The sequence below is a fragment of the Tachyglossus aculeatus genome, chromosome 7 (assembly GCF_015852505.1).
Source record: "Tachyglossus aculeatus isolate mTacAcu1 chromosome 7, mTacAcu1.pri, whole genome shotgun sequence".
Lineage (NCBI taxonomy): Eukaryota > Metazoa > Chordata > Mammalia > Monotremata > Tachyglossidae > Tachyglossus > Tachyglossus aculeatus.
Genome location: NC_052072.1, coordinates 58,217,633 through 58,238,542, shown reverse-complemented (window position 1 = coordinate 58,238,542; position 20,910 = coordinate 58,217,633). Strand labels below are relative to the sequence as shown.

Here is a 20,910-nt window from a genome sequence, read left to right as displayed (position 1 = left end):
CAAACGCTTTAAAGCCAATAGCAAGGAGTTTCTTACAAACAAATGAATTTTGGAGCACATTACACCAAAGTGTCTTTGGAAGGCTAAATGACTCGACTTAGAATAGCATATTTTGGACACATAATCAGGAGGACTAATTCTCTGGAGAAGACACTAATGCTAGGAAAAGTCCAGGGACAATGTGGAAGACGTAGACCAGCAGCTAGATGGATAGAGACCATAACAACAATAACGGAAGAACCATTAGAAAGGTTGCACATTATGGCAGAGGAATGAATATACATTCTGGAGAAAGTATATCCATGGAGTCACTGTGGAATCAGAAACAACTTGATGGCACTTAATATTAAATGATAATAAAGGAGTTTCTGTTTCATGTGGTTCTCCACCCTGACATCTCAAGACTAAGACTCCTGTCATTGCTGAAGGGTGATCCCACCTTCTCTAGCACTCAGAACTTTGGTTTGTTTGTCAATAGATACCCACTGTCTTCCTCAGTAGGCTGGGATCACTATTTCCCTCAGTAAGCTGAAGGCAGGGATAAGGTCTTGTTTTTCTTGTCTAGTACATTGCAAAGCACACAGTAGGCCCTCAGCACTACGGTCTGCACACAGTAGGCACCCAATACAGCGCTTTGTATGCAGTAGACATTCAAAACAATGTGGTGTGTCCCTACTAGGTGCCTGATAAAGACCGCTGATGTTGTTAAGGAAATTCATTCATATTGGACCTGCAATGATCTCTCATGGTGCTCTCCCTGCTAGTGTCAACTCTGAGCCCAACTCAGGAGAAGCTATGTGGCCTAGTGAGACGCCCAGGTCTGGGTGTCAGAGGGTCTTTCATTCATTTGTACACTCATTGCAGTGGCCCTTACCAGCAAGAGTCCCCAACAGATTCTTGACACTGATTACTGTTGTTGGGGTCTGGTCTGCCTGGGGTCTTCTTTAGAGAATGGATAGGCTGGCAGCTGGATGAGAAGTCAGGGGAGACATCCAGTGCCTGGACACCAGCAAATCCCAAACCATCAGGAACTTTGCACAAGGAAATTCCTCCTGCCTCCTAGTCAGGCACCAGGCTGGTGTTTACCAGGTGTTCTGGGTGGGATGCCAGCTACTGGTATAATAATAATAATGATAATTATGATATTTGTTAAGCACTTACTATGTGTCTAAGTGCTGGGGTAGATACAAGGTAATAAGGTCGTCCCATGTGGGGCTCACAGTCTTAATCCCCATTTTACAGATGAGGTAACTGAGGCACAGAGAAGTTAAGTAACTTGCCCAAAGTCAATTAGCTGACGTGATGGAGCCAGGATTAGAACCCACGGCCTCTGACTCCCAAGCCTGTGCTCTTTCCACTAAGCCAAGCTATCTCCCCTGAGAATTCACAGCAAGGCTGTGGTGACTAAGCAGCAGGTGGTAATCCATCGGATCTTTTCTGCTGCCAATGAGTCAGCCTCTCAAAATCACGATAATGAATCATGCTCACCTACCTGTCTGAATTTAACAATCTCCTCATAGCTGGAAACATTTTGAGCAAATACCAGTGAGCAGTTTGAAAACATTTCTCTTGAGAAAGCAGATCACTATGTCGCCACTTAAGAAGAATATTTTTAAGTGCTTATTTTGTGCCATGTGAAGAACAGATACAATGCAATCATATCAGACACAGTTCCTGTACCACTTGGACCTCACAATATAAGAGAGTGGGAAAACAGATATTGAATCCCCATATGAGGTAACTGAAACATAGAGAAGATAAATGACTTGACCAGGGTCATGCAATATTCAAATGGCAGAGCTGAGGCTAGAACTCAGGTCCTGTGACTTCCAGAGCACGAACTTGGGAGTCAGAGCTCATGGGTTCTAATCCCGGCTCCATTACTTATCAGCTGTGTGACTTTGTTTAAATCACTTAGCTTTTCTGTGCCTCAATTACATCATCTGTAAAATGGGGATTAAGACTGTGAACTCCATGTGGGACAACCTGATTGCCTTGTATCTACCCCAGGGTTTAGAACAGTGCTTAGCACGTAGTCACAAATACCATTATTATTTTTATTATATGCTTCTTCAATGGAAGAATAATTTTTTCCCTCACCTCTTTCTTGGCAGGGGTTGGTGAAGATTTTGGAATGAGCAACTGTAGAAGTTGCTGTGCCTATCACTAATGAGACTCCAATTCTGGGTACAGCTTTTATTTTTCCAGAGCACTTCTCTCCCTCTGTCTGAATTATTAGGCAGTTGTTAACCAAGAATTATTATTAGGCCCAGAGGGATTAAGTAGCTTGTCCAGGAGGACATTCAACAGACCAGGGACAACCCTAGGCCCAAAGCACAGGTCTTCTCAACCCCAGCCCAGAGGTCTTTCCAAGGGTACTATGTATTGCATTTATTCCACATTAGGCTCTGCTCTGAAACACGGTTCTTTTAATCCGATTGATTATTTTGGGGGTGGGGGTTGTGGCTTTAATTTCCTTTCGTTATTTCGCAAAAACACCACTCATGGTGCACTCAAATTCCAGACACGCCAAGAATAAACAGGATCTGGGGATGTGCCCATGAAATCAAAGGTCTGCTCCAAGCCCCAGAGCTGTCTAGAGGATTCGTCTATTACCATAGCGGGGAGAGAGGTAAGGAGAAACCCCGAAAGGAAGCTAGCACTCGGGTCTCAGTGACTGATGCCTTTTCTGGTCTTGCTATGCCTGGTTCCTTCCACCTGAGGAGAGGTGTTTGTGATGGAGCAGCTAATACGCTCCCAGGAGAACTGCCAGGCTCTGTCCACGTCAACATACAGACTAGAGAAAGCCTGAATGTTTTAGTCATACTGACAACCAGTGCCTTGGGAATTGGCAGAGACTCATCTGGCTTTATTTCTTTCAGATTCACCTCTTACATTTCCTGAGTTAAAGCCAAGTGGAAATGGCCTGCCCTGATCTCTCTGTTTCCCTCTGAATCTCCTTTCTTTTTCCTCAAACAGGAAATACAGTTTTCTCTTCCTTTTCCTACTTCCTTTCCACACATAATGGTTTCCATTCATCCACGGGCTGCTGTTGGCAACACTTGGCAATTCTAAGGCATTCCATCTTTTGCCTATGATCTGCTTCACTCCAGGCAATCAATTCATGGTATTTATTGAGCACTTACTGTGTGCAGAGCACTGTGCAATACAATAAACTTGTTTGGCAAGATCCCTTCCCACAAGGAGCTTTCACTCTACAGTTTCTCTTGTCCCCTTTATTTCTTTCATTTTCAATAATCCCCTTCTTGACCCTTTTTTTGATATTTGTTAAGTGCCTACTATATGCCAGGCACTGTACTAAGCACTTGATAGACACAAGTTAATCAGGTTGGACTCAGTCCCTGTACCAGAACAGGTTTACAGTCTTTATCTTATCTCTACCCTGTTAGTAATGATGCTTAGTAATGATGTGCTGTAATGATGCATTACGTTAGACTGTAAGCCTGGTGTGGGCAGGGATTGTCTCTCTTTGTTGCTGAAATGTACTTTCTAAGAGCTTAATACAGTGCTCTGCAACCAGTAAGCACTCAATAAATATGGTTGAGTGAATGAATCTCCCTCCTACTTAGACTGTAAGTCCCATGTGGGACCTGATTTCTTGTATCTGACCCAGAGCTTAGTAAAGGCTTGGCACATAGTAAGCCCTTAACAAATACCACGATAATGATATTATTAATTATAATGATATATTAACAACAATAATAATAATAATAATAATTAATTATTATTATTATCTAGAACAGAGCCTTGATATATGCCCACAGTAGGAGAATGAGAGACAGAAAAAGAGTCAACAAAGGAAGATGAGCAGGAGTGGTCAGAGAGGTGAGAAAAGGAGAACCAGGATAATGCTGTATTAGGGGAAATAAAGGCCTGATTTTTTGTTTGTTCTTTATGGTATTTGTTAAACACTTAGTATTTGCCAGGCCCTGTACTAAGCACTGGGACAGATACAGGGTAATCTTGTTGGACAAGTCCATGCCTCACCTGGGGTACACAGTCTTAATCCTCATTTTACAGATGAGGCAACTGAGAGGCACAGAGAATTCAAGTGGCTTCCCCAAGGTCACACAGCAGATAAGTGGCAGAGGCAGAATTAGAACCCTGGTCCTTCTGACTCCCAGGCTCATGCTCTGTCCACAGTGCCATACTGTTTCTCTTTTGGGGAGGAGGGAACTATCGGGGGTTGGATCCAGGGTTTAGGCAAGCATGAAGAAAGTCTCTGGATGACACTGCAGGGAAGCGGTTGGAGCCAAACACCCATCACTTTGAGAGAAGATGAACTTTAGGGGAGCTGGAGAACCTCCCCATGCCCCCATCCACCCAGAAATATCAGTAATATTAATAGTAGAAGCAGTGGTATTCATAAATCAATCAACAGTATTTATTGAGCACTTACTGTGTACAGACCACCATACTAAGTGCGAGGTAGAGTACAACGCAACATTGTTGGTAGTCACATTCCCTGCCGCCCACAAGTAGATCCACCATCTGGGGGCCTCAGGCCCCCACCTGCTTGAACACCAAAGCCTGTTTGGACACCATCCCTGGACACAACGGAGGAGTGCTGAGGCCTGGCCTGCCTTCCACACACATCAAGACCTGCTCCACCATCCCCAGACACTGAAGTCTGCCCCCTTCCAACGCCACACACCAAATTCTGCCTGGACATCCTCTCCAGACACAACGGAGGAGGACTGAGGCTTCGTTCTCCATCCCCAGACACCAAGGCCTTCCCAGACAGCCTCCCCAGACACAGTGGAGGAGGGCCGAAGCCTGCTCTTCCATCCCGGACACCAAGGCCTGCTTGCCCGACTTCTTTGCATGCCAAAGTCTTCCCTGCAGTCCCCGAGGCCTGCCCATATACGCCCCCCTCCCCCCCCCCCCCCCCCCGGGGAAGCCTTCCTGGCCACATCCGATTAAATGAATAGGACCGGACAGGTGCTGCTTCAGGAGGAGAAAGGAATTCGAGGCACCATCTCACCTCGCTTCCATAAAGGAAACACCTTGCCTTGTTACTGATGTGACTCCCAAACTAGTGATACCTCCTCCACCGCCGTCGCCCGTCTCCGGTGACTGATATGATGCACAAAATGGCTCTGGGGCTTCAGCAACTGAGAATCTTCCAGAAAACAAGAGATACTGCAGCCTCCTTTCCCAGATCCTGAGTAAGAAAAATCAAAGAGAGATGGACTGTGAGCCCCACAATGGACATGCCAAAACCCAGCTCACACACCTCCCTCCTACGGGGTCAACCTACTCTCTGTATGGCAGTCTCATCTATCTCACCACCAACCTCTCACCCACATCCTGCCCCTGTCCTGGAACACCCTCCCTTTTCATATCTGCCAGACAATTACTCTTCTAAACTTCAAAGCCTAATTGATGGCACATATCCTCCAAGAGGCCTTCCCTGACTAAGCCCCCAATTCTTCTTCTCCCACTCCTGTGTCTCCCTGATTTGCTCCCTTTACTCACCACCCCTTCAGCCCCACAGCACTTGATGATGATGATGATAATGGTATTTGTTAAGTACTATGTGCCAAGCACTGTTCTAAGTGCTGGAGTAGATACACATATGTCCATATCCACAGTTCATTTTTATTAATGTCTGTCTCTCCCTCAGGACTCTAAGTTCATTATGGGCAGGGAATGTGTGTACCAACTCAGTTATACTGCACTCTCCCAAGCGCTTAGTAGAGTGCTCTGCATACAATAAGTGCTCAATAAGTATGATTGATTGATTGACTGAAGGAGCTTACAGTCTAGAGGGGAAGCACTGTACTAAGCATTGGGAGAGAATACACAAATGAAAAATAGACACCTTTTAGCAGTGTGGTACATTGGGAGAGAGAAAAGTTAACTCAACAATACGGAGCACTGGGCTACTCTCTCAGCACTTGAAAGAAATCAGGATTGAGCCACTGGCTCAGAGGCCAAGAAGAAATTCAGAAAATTCTCCCTACTCTTCCTGTCCTTCTTGTTGAGCAAAAGGGAACCAAGGCAATTCAGGATCCTTATGTCCTCCGAGCTTCAGGATATGAGGAGCAGTAGGATCTGGGAAAAGCGGAGGGCAGGGATTGTCACTGAATGAATGTGGGAGGAGACAAGCTGTGTTTTTCCAACCAAACACTGCTTGAAAATCATATACGCAGTCTATCGTGGCTGGAAGAGCTCTAGGGACAGTGAGTCACTTCTTCCACTGGCAGCCTAATTGAGTGTTTCAGTTTGTTTGATTTTTCACTCTGTGCACAGTTTTGCTTGCTCCAACACTGGTGGATGCCATGGGAGATATTGCTTTAATTAATGGGATACACACTCCAGATATAGCCATCTATATCATTGCACTTATTCCTCTGTTATCCAAACTGATTCAGGAAAAGGCAGCTTCGCGTGTTTTGTTTTTTCAATCAGACATGAAGATAATGGTCGAAAGCAGGATTCCCAAAAAGCTGCTCCTTGGTGAACTGAAGATAGGAAATCATAAGCAGGGTGGGCAGAAGAAACACTTTTGAGACACAAGCAAACAAAACCCAAAGGATGTAGTTCAGCAGTGAACACTGGGAAGGGCCTGGCCCGCAGCAATCAGAAACAGGATGACCATTCATTCATTCATTCATTCAATAATATTTACTGAGCATTTACTGTGTGCAGAGCACTGTCCTAAGCGCTCGGGAAGTACAAATTGGCAACATATAGAGACAGTCCCTACCCAACAATGGGCTCAAAGCCTAGAAGGGGGAGACAAACAATAAAACAAAACCAGTAGACAGGTAACAAAACAAGTACACAGGTGAGCTGAGACTTTGAGACAATCATGGCACCAAGAGGGAGAAACTGAAACTGTGCCAGACTCCATTGGTAACAAATGCCAATTTCAGCAAGGAGAGATCTTTAATTAAATACAAGGTGAGAGCGCTTAGAACAGTGCTTGGCACATACTAAGCACTTAACAAATACCATCATTATTATTATTATTGTCACCCATGCATAGGTTTTGTCAGTCACACACAAACCTAGTCAGTCAGTCAGTCAATCTCCAGTGCTTACTGTATGCAGAACACTGTACTAAGCTATTTGGTGACTACAATATAACAATAAAGACCCATTCCCTGCCCACAACAAGTTTACATTCTAGAGGGGGAGACAGGCATTAAAATATGTAAATAAATTACAGATATGTGCATAAGTGCTGTGGGGCTGGGAGGAGGGATGAATAAAAGGAGCAGGTCAGTGTGACACACACCTGCACACAAACACACACACACACACACACACTCACACTCACTACTAAAATATTATCAGTAGCATCAGAACAGCTGTTGATGGGCTTTCTGCCCAAATTTCAATTCAATACATTAAAATGTGAAAGAAATGTGGGTGTAATTGTGTAACACCATGCTCCTTAGCATGATTCTGGAGTAGCTTCTCAGAAATCCCTGTTCCCACAGCCATTTTCTTTCCTTCAGTTCTCTGTGTTTCTTTTGCCATCTCCAGCTTTCTCCCTCATTGTGGGCAGGGAATGTGTCTTTTGGATTATTGTAGTGTCCTCTCCCAAGTGCTTAGTACGGTGCCCTGAATACCATAAGTACTCAATAAATACAAATGATTGATTTTTCCTTTGCATAACATGGACTGCTATAAACTCTTGCCAGCAAGATCATAATTTCAATTCAAGCAGAAAATCCAATAGCCAAAAACTAAAACTCCGCATGTGACCAAGGTGAAAGTTGAAGTTTGGCGGGAGGAAAGTTGTCCCAAGCAGTTAAACTGCAGGAAAAATATTAGAAACATAAGCATAAAAAACAGTACTAATAAATCTAACCTAAGTATTTATTACAAAACCAGACGGTGAAAACACAAATGTTTAGAAATGAACAAGAAAGTGTTAAGAACTTCCCTTTGGTGCACACCCAATGAAATTCTACAAGTCAGATCTATTTTCTGGAGGAAGAGTGAAATAATACCATAAAATGTGATTTAATGAAACTAGAGCAGTGAGGTAGTCTGTCCTGACAAACCTGACAAAGCTGAGGAATTCACCAATCCCAAGGGACAGGAAAAGTTATTTTGGACAAGGAAAATTACAAATCAGTTCCTTTGTGATTAATCTACCTAGTAAAGTGTGCATAATGTGTTCTCTTTAATATTTTATTGGGAGAGAATACACATCTCTCTAATATTTTATGCATCTCTGTAATAGTTTATGAAAATTAAACCAAGACAACTAATTTGCTCCCCTCAGGATTCAATTTAAAATAGGATATTACAAATTCTGAATTGTCTTCTGGAGGTCACAAAACTTGTAAATATACAGTGTGGAAAAAACCAACTATTGCAAGTGTATGGAATATAAATGCTTTGAAACCCAAGACATTTAGAGGTTTTTTTTTCTTTTTTAATGAATCAAACATCTTTCTGGAGATCAGAAAAATCTGATGTTTTTTGCTTCTAAAAATTATTCTATCAGTAACACTTCAATCAAGTTTCTAATATTCTCGTTTTACTACATTTAAAATAGTCTATATTGAAATAGATTTTAAATAATCTCTGTTTTTAAAATCTATGTAAATATAATATTTAATGTACACATCAAGTATTAGCTTTATTCCCTAATGGATGATCTCCTGGAACATGAAGAGGAATCCATGGTTCAGGCAAGCAGAATATTGGTGAGGGAAATGCCAAGATAATGATAATAACAACAATAATAATGGCATTTGTTAGGTGCTTATGATATGCCAAACACTCTTCTAAGTGATGGGGTAGATACAAGGTAATCAGAGACACAGTCTTTGTCTCACATGGGGCTCACAGTCTTAATCCCCATTTTACAGATAACTGAGACACAAAGAAGTAAGTGAAGTAACTTTCCCAAGGTCACACAAAAGAAATGTGTTAGAGCTGCGATTAGAATCCAGGTCCTTCTGATTCCCATACCCATGCTCTATCCACTAGACTAGACCTTAAATTGAAATAAAGAATCTGAGATGATAATCCTGAAAACCAGCAGTTTTCCTCCACTTTGGGCCCGCATCCACTTCTTCCCTTTGTGGGAGGTGGTCATAATTGTGGCTGAAATTGATAAATCTGACAGTCATTGAGTCACACTTGACAATCTTCCTTGTTGGGGATTGAGCATGACAGCATCCCATGGCTGAGGGCAGGAGAGTGTTTGGTTTCTGTCACGTGGGCGAGGGATGGAGGATGGGTGATATCGTCCTGAATTTCCAAGCACTGAGTCAGGAGAGCCCGAGAGCCATTGTTTCCAGCTGGAAGGATTGTGGAGTAGGGTGGAGGGGCTGGGGGAAGGGAGAGAGGGGAAGTCTCAGTCCCAAAAGAGTTGATTGTTTTGGAGGAAGCAGCACGTCTGATTTTGGTGTCAGAGGGGGCTTCTGTCTGGAGTGCTGACCTGATGAGAATTTAAGCCGTTCTCGGAATTCCCGGGAAATAATTATAACCAGACTTTGCTTTCGTAGTGTTCACATTCCGAATGTTTTCCCCCATGAAGAAAGCTTTTTCCAAAATTGCCCCGACCTTGGAGCGGGGATGCGTTTTCTCCTAGGATGACAGCTTAGGGAAAACAATGGGTCCAGTTCCTTGATAGCCTAACAATCAACCTGAAAGTCAACCCAGTTTATAGGAAAGGGCTTCCCTGGGTGGAGATCCTGAACAAGGGTCCCTCTTCCTCCAACTTGGTGCCAAAAACACTTGTTGCCTGTACACCGTGGTGCCCACACAAACACTGCAAAATTCTCCCCCCGGCCCTCAGTGTCAGATGATGGAAAACCAGGGACTTTTGTATCTGGTTCTCTTTTACTTCATCAATGGGTCAACAGATTCCTGAGAATTGGATTCAATTCTTGGGGAAAAAAAAACCTCCCCAAACCTTGGAGTGAAACACAAATATCTACAGTTGAGAGTGAATTCCAGAACTTGAATAAATATGTCAGGAGAAAAAAATGTTTGATTGCTTGGTCATTTCCTTCATTCTTAATGAGAATTTCAGTGTTCGAAAGCAATTCCAAGAAGAATGCTTCTTTTAGCTTAAACATAGTATCCTTTCTGCTCTGTGTTTCTTTGAAATAAGTGAAGGGCACCTTTGGTTGGTTTTAAAATTAGGCAGGGCTGAAGAAGAATCCTGGGTTCACTTCAAACTCTATTCTGTATATATGTATATATGTTTGTACATATTTATTACTCTATTTATTTATTTTACTTGTACATATCTATTCTATTTATTTTATTTTGTTAATATGTTTGGTTTTGTTCTCTGTCTCCCCCTTCTAGACTGTGAGCCCACTCTTGGGTAGGGACTTCCCACTGTTCGGTAGGGACTGTCTCTATATGTTGCCAACTTGTACTTCCCAAGCGCTTAGTACAGTGCTCTGCACACAATAAGCACTCAATAAATATGATTGATTGATTAGGGACTGTCTCTATATGTTGCCAACTTGTACTTCCCAAGCACTTGGTACAGTGCTCTGCACAAGTAAGCACTCAATAAATACGATTGATTGATTGATTGATTGATTCTGTACTTCTAACAGTGTCATATGCAATGATTTGACTGATCTTGCTGTTGGTCTGAGTCACAAGGCCTAAGCACCTGCCTTCTGTTCACAAGAAGGTACAGGGAGCTGATAAATCCAAATGATTTTGTCATCTCACAATTTCAATTTCACTTGGAAAATTCAGGTTTTAGGTCAAAAGCAGAGCTCCAAGAGTTGTTACAGAAAAAAAAAATGGTCTAGGATTTGCAGCAATAAGAAGCATGTGTCCAGTAACTGAAGCCATTTAAATGATTTTCTCCGTGACTGGAATTGTTGAATATTTTTTCTGAATAAAGCCCAAAACATATTTTTCCTCTTATAAATCCATCTTAAAGCGGAGTAAAGGCTGGTTGGTCTTAAGAAAAAATCTTAACGCTTGGGAAAGATGTGAGAATGGCTATCACGAGGCAGTATGGGAATTCCAGTCTGCAAATAACCTCCACCTCAATACAATTCTCCCAGCAAAGGAGATCTAGGAGTGTTCAAACAGTAGGGGAACTGAGTCCAGTACATACTGAGTATGGTAGCAGCAAGTGGCTGGCAGGACTACCAGCAATAAGGACCTGGAAGACAGTCATCTCACCAGCTCTTAAGCAAATGTTCGTGGCAACAATGCTCCCGCTGGATGGGACATGTGAGGAGAATAAGCTACTGCAGTATACCCATTTAGTTGCTTACTGAGCAACTGAATATCATATTCATATCCAATTTCATTTCTTTCAAATCCAATCAATTCCATATCCAACAGACAATTACTCTCCCCAGCTTCTAAGTCTTATTGAAGGCACATCTCTTCCAAGAGACCCTGACTAAGCCCTCATTTTCTATTTTCCCACTCTCTTCTGAGCCACGCTGACTAGTTCCCTTTATTCACACCCACCCCCACCCCAACAGCACTTATGTACATTGAAAAGCAGCATAGCTTACAGGATAGAGCATGTCCCTGGGAGTCAGAAGGACCTGGGCTCTAATCTCAGCTCTGCCACGTATCTGCTGTGTGACCTTTGGCAAGTCACTCAACTTCTCTGTGCCTCAATTATGTTATCTGTAAAATGGAGATTAAGACTGTGAGGCCTAAATGGAACAGGGACCGTGACCTATCTGATTAACTTGTATCTACCCCAGCACTAAGAACACTGTTTGGTACAGAGTAAGTACTTAACAGGTACCATAATAATAATTATTATTATTATTACCCATCCATAATTTATTTATTTATATTAATATTTGTCTCCCCCTTTAGACTGTGAGCTCATTGTGATCAGGGAATGTGTCTGTTATATTGTTGTGGTGTACTTTCCCAAGATCTTAGTACAGTGCTCTGCACACAGTAAGTACTCAATAAATACAAACGATTGATTGAAGCACTTGGTGGACCACAATATAACAGAGTTGATAGACATGTTCCCTGCCCACAGCAGCTTAGTCTGTATATGGCGACAGACATGAATATAAATAAATGAATTACTGATAAGTACATTAAGTGCTGTGGGGCTGAGGAAGGGGTGAATAAAGAGTGCAAATCCAACTATAAGGGTGATGAAGAAGGGAATAGGAGAAGAGGAAATGAAGGCCATGTTGAAGAAGGCCTCCTGGAGGAGATGTGGTTTTAGTAAGGCTTTGAAGATGGGAAGAATGATCGTCTGTTGGATTTGAAGTGGGAGGGGGTTCCAGGTCAGAGGCAGGATGCGGTGAGAGGTAGGTGGTGAGACAGATTAGATCATGGTACAGTGATCCCAGGAAATACTGACAGATGCCAGGGCTATCAGTAAGAGCCTCATTTGACAAGGAAGACAAGCTGACAGAAATTCACAACTACTATAGTAGTTGTTGCTCTTGATCAGCTCACCCCACCTTACCTCACCTCATTAATCTGCTACAGCCCAGACCGCACACTCCACTCCTCTAGCACCAGCTTAGTCAATGTACCCTGATCTTGTCTATCTCAACGCCAACTCCTTTCCCACATCCTCCCCCTAACTTGGAACTCCCTCCCCCTCCATATGTGTAGACCAATACTCTCTCCACCTTCAAAGCATTATTAAGGTCACACCTTCTCCAAGAGGCCTTCTCTGATTAAGCCCTCTTTTTCCCCGGCTCGCTCTCCCTTCTTTGTCATCTATGCACCTCAATCTGTGACATTTGGGCACTTGACATTCTCCCCACCCACAACCTCACAACAATTATGCACATATCTTTAAAGTAAACATTATCAATTACTTATTTGTTCATATTAAAATCTGTCTCCCCCTCTAGACTGTAAGCTTGCTGTGGGCAGGGAGCATACCTGCTAATTCTGTTGTATTGTACCAACCCAACTACTTAGTACAATGCTCTGCACATAGTAAGCACTCAATAAATATGATTGATTGATTGATTGTTGTAATGTTTCTAATGGGTGATTGCTGAGTATAATGTACTGTGTACTGGACTGAATGCTTCTAAGTACTGAACTAAGCATTTGGGAGATAGAACTGAGGTACAAGCTAGGGGAAGCAGTGTAGTCTAGTGGAAAGAGAGCTGAGTGGGTCAGAAGGAACTATGTTCTAATCCCGACTCTGCGACTTACCTACTGTGTGACCTTAGGCAAGTCACTTAACTTCTTTGTGTTTTCAGTTCCCTACTCTGCATTATGGGCATTCATTATCTGTTCTCTTTCCTACTTAGACTGTGAGCCTCATGTGGGACTTGTTTTGAATCTACCCCAGCACTTAGTACAGTGCTTGACACATAGTAAGAGCTTAACAAATACCACAGTTATTAAGACTTGTTTCCTTCCCATAAGGAGCTTTCACGTTGTTGGGGGAGGTAGACATAAAGATGTTGAATACATGTACATGCCCAAGTGATGGGGATAGATAGATAGATATAGATAGATAGATAGATAGATAGATAGATAGATAGATAGATAAAGGCAAAGAATGACTGGAGGGTTGATAAGGACTAATAAGAACCAGGGTAATGATAATTAGGAGGGTTTTAGAGTCAGTCAGTCAATCCATTATTTATTGAGCACTTAGTGTGTGCAGAACACTGTACTAAGTGCTTGGGAGAGTACAAGATAACAATATAACAGTCTCATTCCCTGCCCATAAAGATCTTATCTTCTAGAGGGGGAGACGGACATTAATATAAATAAATAATAATAACAGTAATAATGGTATTTGTTAAGCACTTACTATGTGCCAGACACTGTTCTAAGCTCTGGGGATAGATACAAGGTAATGTGATTGTCCCACATGGGGCTCACAGACTTAATGCCCATTTTACAAATGAGGGGAACTGAGACACAGAGAAGTGAAGTTATTTGCCCAAAGTCACACAACTGATAAGTGGTGGAACTGGGATTAAAACCCACAAACTCTGATTCCCAAGCCCAGGCACTTTCCAATAAGCCACGCTGCTTCTCTATTTCTTCCAAATAAAATTTTGAGGGTGAAGAGGGCTGAAGTTGGGTGAATGTTGGTGGCAGAAGAAAGCTCTGAGTCTTGAGAATAATTTGAGCAAAGAGTGTGAGATGGTCAAGGCAAGAGCGGGGTACAGCCAGGAGATGGGCTTGTGGAGAGAAAAGGGTGAGAGCAAGGGAATAAGAAGAGCTGGTGGGTAACATGTAAGGAGAAGCAGCAGGGCCTAGAGGCTAAACCACAGGCCTGGGAGTCAAAAGGATCTGGGTTTTAATTCCAGCTCTGCCACTTAACTGCTGTGTGACTTTGGGCAAGTCACTTCACTTCTCTGGGCCTCAGTTACCTCACCTGTAAAATAGGGAATGAGACTGTGAAATCCACGTGGGACAGGAACAATATCGAACCTGATAAACTTGAAACTACCCCAGCACTTAGTACAGTGCCTGGCACAAGGTAAGTGCTTAATAAATACCATCCAAAAAAAAAAGATCTCTCTGGGAAGCCTGGAAGCCAGTATTTGATCCAGAGAATGATGGACAACCACTGGAGGGTTTTGAGGAGAAAAGAGCCGTGCACTAAGTGATGGTACAGGAAGCTGGTCTGGGCAGCATTATGGACTATGAACAGAAATGGAGGAGAGTGCTTGGAAGCAAGGACACCAAAGAGGACACCAAACAGTGCAGAGCACTGTTGTAAGCACTTGGGAGACTACAATACAACAGAGTTAGGCATGTTCCCTGTCCACAAGAAGCTTAAAGACTAGAGGGGGAGACAGATATTGATATAAATACTTTATAATACACGATTTATAATTATCATACTTATTAAGCACTTACTGTGCATCAAGCACTATTCTAAATGCTGGGGTAGTTACAAATTAATCAGGTTGGATGCAGGCCCTTTCCCACATGGAACTCCATGGGCATGGAGACTAGGGGAGAGGGAGATCCTACATTTTACGAATGAGGAAAGTGAGGCACAGAGAAATGAAGTGACTTACCCAAGGTCACACAGCAGACAGATGTCAGAGTCGGGATTAGAACCCAAATTCTTTGACTCCCAGTCTGTGCTCTTTCCACTCGACCATACTACTTCCCTGAAACATAGCAATGACTCAAAGAATGAAGGGAAAGAGGTGGATTCATAAAATTGTTTTGAGGAATAATTGGCTTGAATTAGCCATAAATGCCCCTCTCAGGGTCACACCTGGAGAGTTTCCAGTACTTTAGCAGTTACGACTATGGGAGGGAGAGTCAAGCAGAGGTATATCCATTCCACTCCTAGCATGGGCAGTGGTTAGCGAGTGGAAGGCAATCTGCTACAAGTCAAAACTCACCTGTGCCGGGCAGCAAAGGCATGGGAGAGTCAAGGGCAGAGACTCAAGTTTACTGTGCAGAAAGAGACAATGGTAAACCACTTCCGTATTTTTACCAAGAAAACTCAATGGATACACTACGAGAACGACTGCAGATGATGGTGGGGTGTACTGGGAGAGATGTGTTCATGACATCGCTATGGGTTGGACATGACAGCAAAAGACAACAACAACAAGACATAAATGGGGTGTAAGCTTCTCATGGGCAGGGAACATGTCTACCAACTCTGCTGTATTGTGCTCTCTCAAGCACTTAGTACAGTGCTCTATTCCTCCCTTCTATCTCTCTTCCTCCCTTCAAAGCCCTACTGAGAGCTCACCTTCTCCAGGAGGCCTTCCCTGACTGAGCCCCCCGTTTTTTCCTCTCATTCATTCATTCATTCAATCATATTTATTGAGCGCTTACTGTGTGCAGAGCACTGTACTAAGCACTTGGGAAGTACAAGTTGGCAACATACAGAGACAGTCCCTACCCAACAGCGGGCTCACAGTCTAGAAGGGGGAGCCAGACAACGAAACAAAACATATTAACAAAATAAAATAAATAGAATATTAAATATGTACAAGTAAAATAGAGTAATACATATGTACAAACATATATACCTGTGCTGTGAGCGGGGGCAACATACAGAGACAGTCCCTACCCAACAGCAGGCTCACAGTCTAGAAGGGGGAGCCAGGCAACAAAACAAAACATATTAACAAAATAAAATAAGCAGAATATTAAATATGTACAAGTAAAATAGAGTAATACATATGTAGAAACATATATACAGGTGCTGTGAGTGGGGGGGTTGGGGGGGCGAGGAGGCTCAGTCTGGGAAGGCCTCCTGGAGGAGGTGAGCTCTCAGTACCCAACAACACCCAACAACTGGCTCACAGTCTAGAAGGTGGAGACAGACAACAAAACAAAACATGTGGACAGGTGTCAAGTCATCAGAATAAATAGAAATAAAGCCAGACCCTCGGCCCACCAAGCCACATAATAATAATAATAATAATGATAATAATAATAATAATAATAATAATAATAATAATAATAATGGCATTTATTAAGCGCTTACTATGTGCCAAGCACTATTCCAAGTGCTGAGTAGATACAAGATAATCAGGTTGTCCCACATGGGGCTCAGTCTTCATCCCCATTTTATAGATGAGGTCACTGAGGCCCAGAGAAGTGAAGTGACCTGCCCAAAGTCACCCAGCTGACAATTGGCATGGCTCCCCTTCTCGGGCCACGGGCATCCGACCGGGTAAGGCCCAGCTAGGCCCTGCCCCGCTGCCGGGAATCCCCACATCTGCCTACAAAGCCAGAGGGACAAGCAGCAAAGCTCCCCGACAAAACGGTCCCTGCCCCCGATGGCGGCGGGGCGGTCACCAGGCGGCAGATGGCACCGGATGGAGGCTCGGGGCAGGCCAGCGGGCACTGGAGGGCAACTCACCATACTCTCCGCAGCCAGTCCTCAGCCTAGAGAGGAAGCAGCACAACGTCCTCCCCTCCCCATCGCCCCCTTCCCTCCCTTTGCCCTACCCCTTTCCCCTCCCCACAGCACTTGTATATATATATTACTCTATTTTATTTGTACATATTTACTATATTTATTTTATTAATGATGTGTATATAGCTCTAATTCTATTTATTCTGATGGTACTGACACTTATTTACTTGTTTTTTGTTTTGTGTTTGTCTGTCTCCCCCCTTCTAGACTGTGAGCCCGTTGTTGGGTAGGAACCGTTTCTATGTGTTGCCTATTTATACTTCCCAAGCACTTAGTACAGTGCTCTGCACACAGTAAGCGCCCAATAAATACGATCAAATGAATGAATGAAATGCTCTGCAGACAGAAAGTGCTCAATAAATAACATTAACTGATTGGTGAGCGTGCAATGACTGCGAGGAGTCCAAGATGATGCCCCTTTGGAGAGAGAATTAGGAGGGGAACGTAGTTCCAAGTTGAAGAGAGTGGAACTCCTTAAGTCCTTCCTGAGCTCTGGAATATCATATCCTGTTAAGAATGTAAGGCTGAATTTGAACAATAAACACAAGTCACTAAATGAATCAACAGGAAAAAATATGTCATTCAATACAGAAGAAGGATTAAAAGAGCAGTGTGGTGAGGATATATTCAGGGAATGTCTCCTAATAATAAATGTGGTATTTGTTAAGCACTTACTTTGTGCCAAGCACTATACTGAGTGCTGTTGTAGATACATGACAATCACTTCCCACATGGAGCTCCAAGTCTAAGTAGGAAGGAGACCAGTATTGCATCCCCATTTTGCAGGTGAGGGAACTGAGGCACAGTAAATTTAAGTGACTTGCCATAGGTCAAACATCAGGTCCATAGCAGAGCTGAGATTAGAACCCAGTCCTCTGAATTCCAGCCCCATGCTCTGGGCACACTGCCCTTCCTGAGGAGGTGACTTTTTAGAATGGCTCTGATAGAAAGAAAGGGTGTGGACTGGCAATGCTGAAGGGAGAGAATTACTTGATTAATCATCATTTTCTACAATGGAAAATTCCCTCCATGCCCTTTGTATCTCCTGGGAGTCTTCTTGAAGAAGGAAGACAAACCTTAGTTGCTGGATCTAGCTTCCCATTTTACCACTGTTGTTGCTGAGGTATTTCCCATTCGCCCAGCTGTATTTGGGCAAAGCCAGGGAAAAAAATCCAGCCCTGTGCTCTTTTTTCTTTCTTTCTTTCTTTCTTTTCATTTCTTTTCTTTTCTTTTCTTTTCTTTCTTTCTTTCTTTATCTTTCTTTCTTTCTTTCTTTCTCTTTCTTTCTTTCTCTCTCTCTCTCTCTCTCTCTTTCTTTCTTTCTTTCTTTCTTCCTTCCTTCCTTCCTTTTTCTTTCTTTCTTTCTTTCTTTCTTTCTTTCTTTCTTCCTTCCTTCCTTCCTTTCTTCCTTTCTTCCTTTCTTTCTTCCTTCCTTTCTTTCTTCCTTCCTTTCTTCCTTCCTCTTTCTTTTTTTTTCGCTCTCTCCTCTCTCCCTCCCTCCTATTTTACAGTATTTGGTAAGTGCTATCTATATGTGAGGCACTGTACTAAAGGCTAGGGTAGATACAAGTAGATTCAGGAGATGTAGCATGGTCTAGTGGATAGAGTATGGGCTTGGGAGTCGGAAGGACCTGGGTTCTAATGTAAACTCTGCCACTTGCCTGCTGTGTGACCTTGGGCAAATCATTTCACTTCTCTGTGCCTCAGTTCCCTTATCTGTAAAATAGGGGTTAAGACTGGGAGCCCTATTAGGAACAGGGACTATATCCAACCTGATTATCTACCCCAGGACTTGGCACATAGTAAGCACTTGACAAATATCACAATTATTATGATTAAGTTTATCAGGTAGGACACCACTCGTGTCTCATATGGGGCTCAGAATCTAGAAGAGAAGAAGAAGAAGTACAGAAACTCCATTTTATAAATAAGGAAACTGAGGCACTGAGAAGTTCAGTGACTTTTCCCAAGTCACAAGTACTTGAGTCAGGATTAGAAACAAGAGAAGCAATGTGGTCTAGTGGAAAGAGCATGGGCCTGGGAATCAGAGGACCTTGGGTTCTAACCTGTCTTTGCCACTTGTCTGCTATGTGACCTTGGGCATGTCACTTAAGTTATCTGTGCCTCAGCTGCCTCATCTCTAAAATGGGGATTAAAACTGGGACTGCTATGTAGGAAAGGAACTGTGTCCAACCTGATTGATTATCTAGTATCTACCCCAGTGCTTAGTATAGTGCCTGGCACTTAGTAAGTGTTTAACAAATGCCATAAAAATAAAAACAAACCAAAAAGTAACCCCAAACAACCCTCAAGATTTCCTGACTCCCAAGCCTTGGCTTTTTCCACTTTACTACCCTGCTTCTTTAACCTGGCTCCAGAGGCTGAAAAGTCATTCAATATGCACTCAGAGCAGCCTCATCTTTTAGGTCGTTTTAGGTGGATCTGGAATATAATTTGGAAAATGTGATTGCTTCATAACCTGCTGTTGAATATTAAAGTCCATGTGGTTGTTCTAAAATGACCTTTAGAATCAACGCAAGAGAAAGGAGTTTTCATTTGTTCAAGTGACACTGGCCCCAAGCAAGCCAGGTCCCATGGAGTTCTCCTAACTCTGAGAATTATGTGTATCTCCGGTGGTCTATTACTTTAATCCCACTATGATATGAAACAGAAGGAAAAGTCTGCAAAAGAAGAAAAGCTGTTTAGGGTGGTTCGACATGGCAGGCTTGGAAGAAAGATGATGAAATGAAGCGAACTGAAACCAAATATTTGGGCTAAGTATCAGGAACCATTGTTTAATGGCAGGGTGTATTAAGCCTAGGGAAGTCACGGAAACTCCTTCTTCTAGGTAATTAATGCTGTATCTGGACTGCAATTTGGAAAATAAGTTTGTTCACAATGGTTTTTCACTGGCATGAAAGGGAGGACTAGATGGCATACTAGCTGTCTCATTTCTAATTCCAGTCTCCATTAGTCTCCCAAGTAGATCAGATTCCTTCTAATTTCTATCTTTTTCTCACTGAAGGATGTCCTCAGAGTGGGATGTGTAAAACATGGAAAACCAAAGACATTTGGGTAAGACTTGAAGCTAAAAACCACTGAACCAAAATATTAAAACCTGAGTGTATTATTCCGAGTGAACATTGGACTAACTGTTGAGTCAGCTTTACCCCTGCAGGTAAAGCACTGACCCCTGCAGGTCCCACTGCAGGTGTAGAGATGGTTCCTTAAAGTGGTGTAACCTCATCTCCCACTCACACGAAACCCTGCAAGGTCCTAGGAAAGAGGGAATTAACTGGACCAGACACAGTTTGTTCAGAAGGGGGATCATGTCCACCAACTTCCTTACATTTTACTCTCCCAAGCTGCATGCAGTAAGTGCTCAGTAAATACAACTGATGAATTCATCCCCTCCCTCAGTAGCCTGTAGGACACACGGAGCCCAGCATGGTCAAGGACCCCTGAGATTGATCTTGGACTGGGGATTCCTGGTCCCCTCACTCAGGCAATGAATACTGCAAGTTCTCAGCCTTCCTGCTGCTGACCCATGGAAATGGGAAAATGGGGAAATTCAGGAGGGTATTGTGATAAACTGGAAATTCCACCTTCTGGCCCGTCCACAGCAACTCGAGAGAGCTAAATCAACCCTCTCCTGTTTGAGTCAGGTCTCCACAAAACCTCACAGAGAGGCAGCATGGCTCAGTGGAAAGAGCCCGGGTTTGGGAGTCAGATATCATGGGTTCGAATCCCAGCTCTGCCACTTGTCAGCTGTGTGACCTTGGGCAAGCCACTTACCTTCTCTGGGCTCAGTTACCTCTTCTGTAAAATGGGGATTAAGACTGTGAGCCCCATGTGGGACAACCTGATCACCTTATATCCCCCCCGCCCCATGCTTAGAACAGTGTTTTGCACACAGTAAGCACTTAACAAATACCATCATTATTATTATTATTCAACCACAGAGGTTGGGATGGGAAGCCGCATGGCATTGTAGACAGAGCACGGGCCTGGGCATCAGAAGTTCATGGGTTCTAATCCCAGCTCTGCCACTTGTCTGC

At 43.2% G+C, this 20,910-nt stretch overlaps 1 non-coding gene across 1 annotated transcript; it reads left to right on the top strand.

The window, feature by feature from the left end:
• The first annotated feature begins 15,166 nt into the window (after positions 1-15,166).
• LOC119931236 lies at positions 15,167-15,304 on the top strand. Its single transcript, XR_005452089.1, has one exon. It is a non-coding gene; the product is annotated as a small nucleolar RNA SNORA7 (small nucleolar RNA).
• The last annotated feature ends 5,606 nt before the right edge of the window (positions 15,305-20,910 follow it).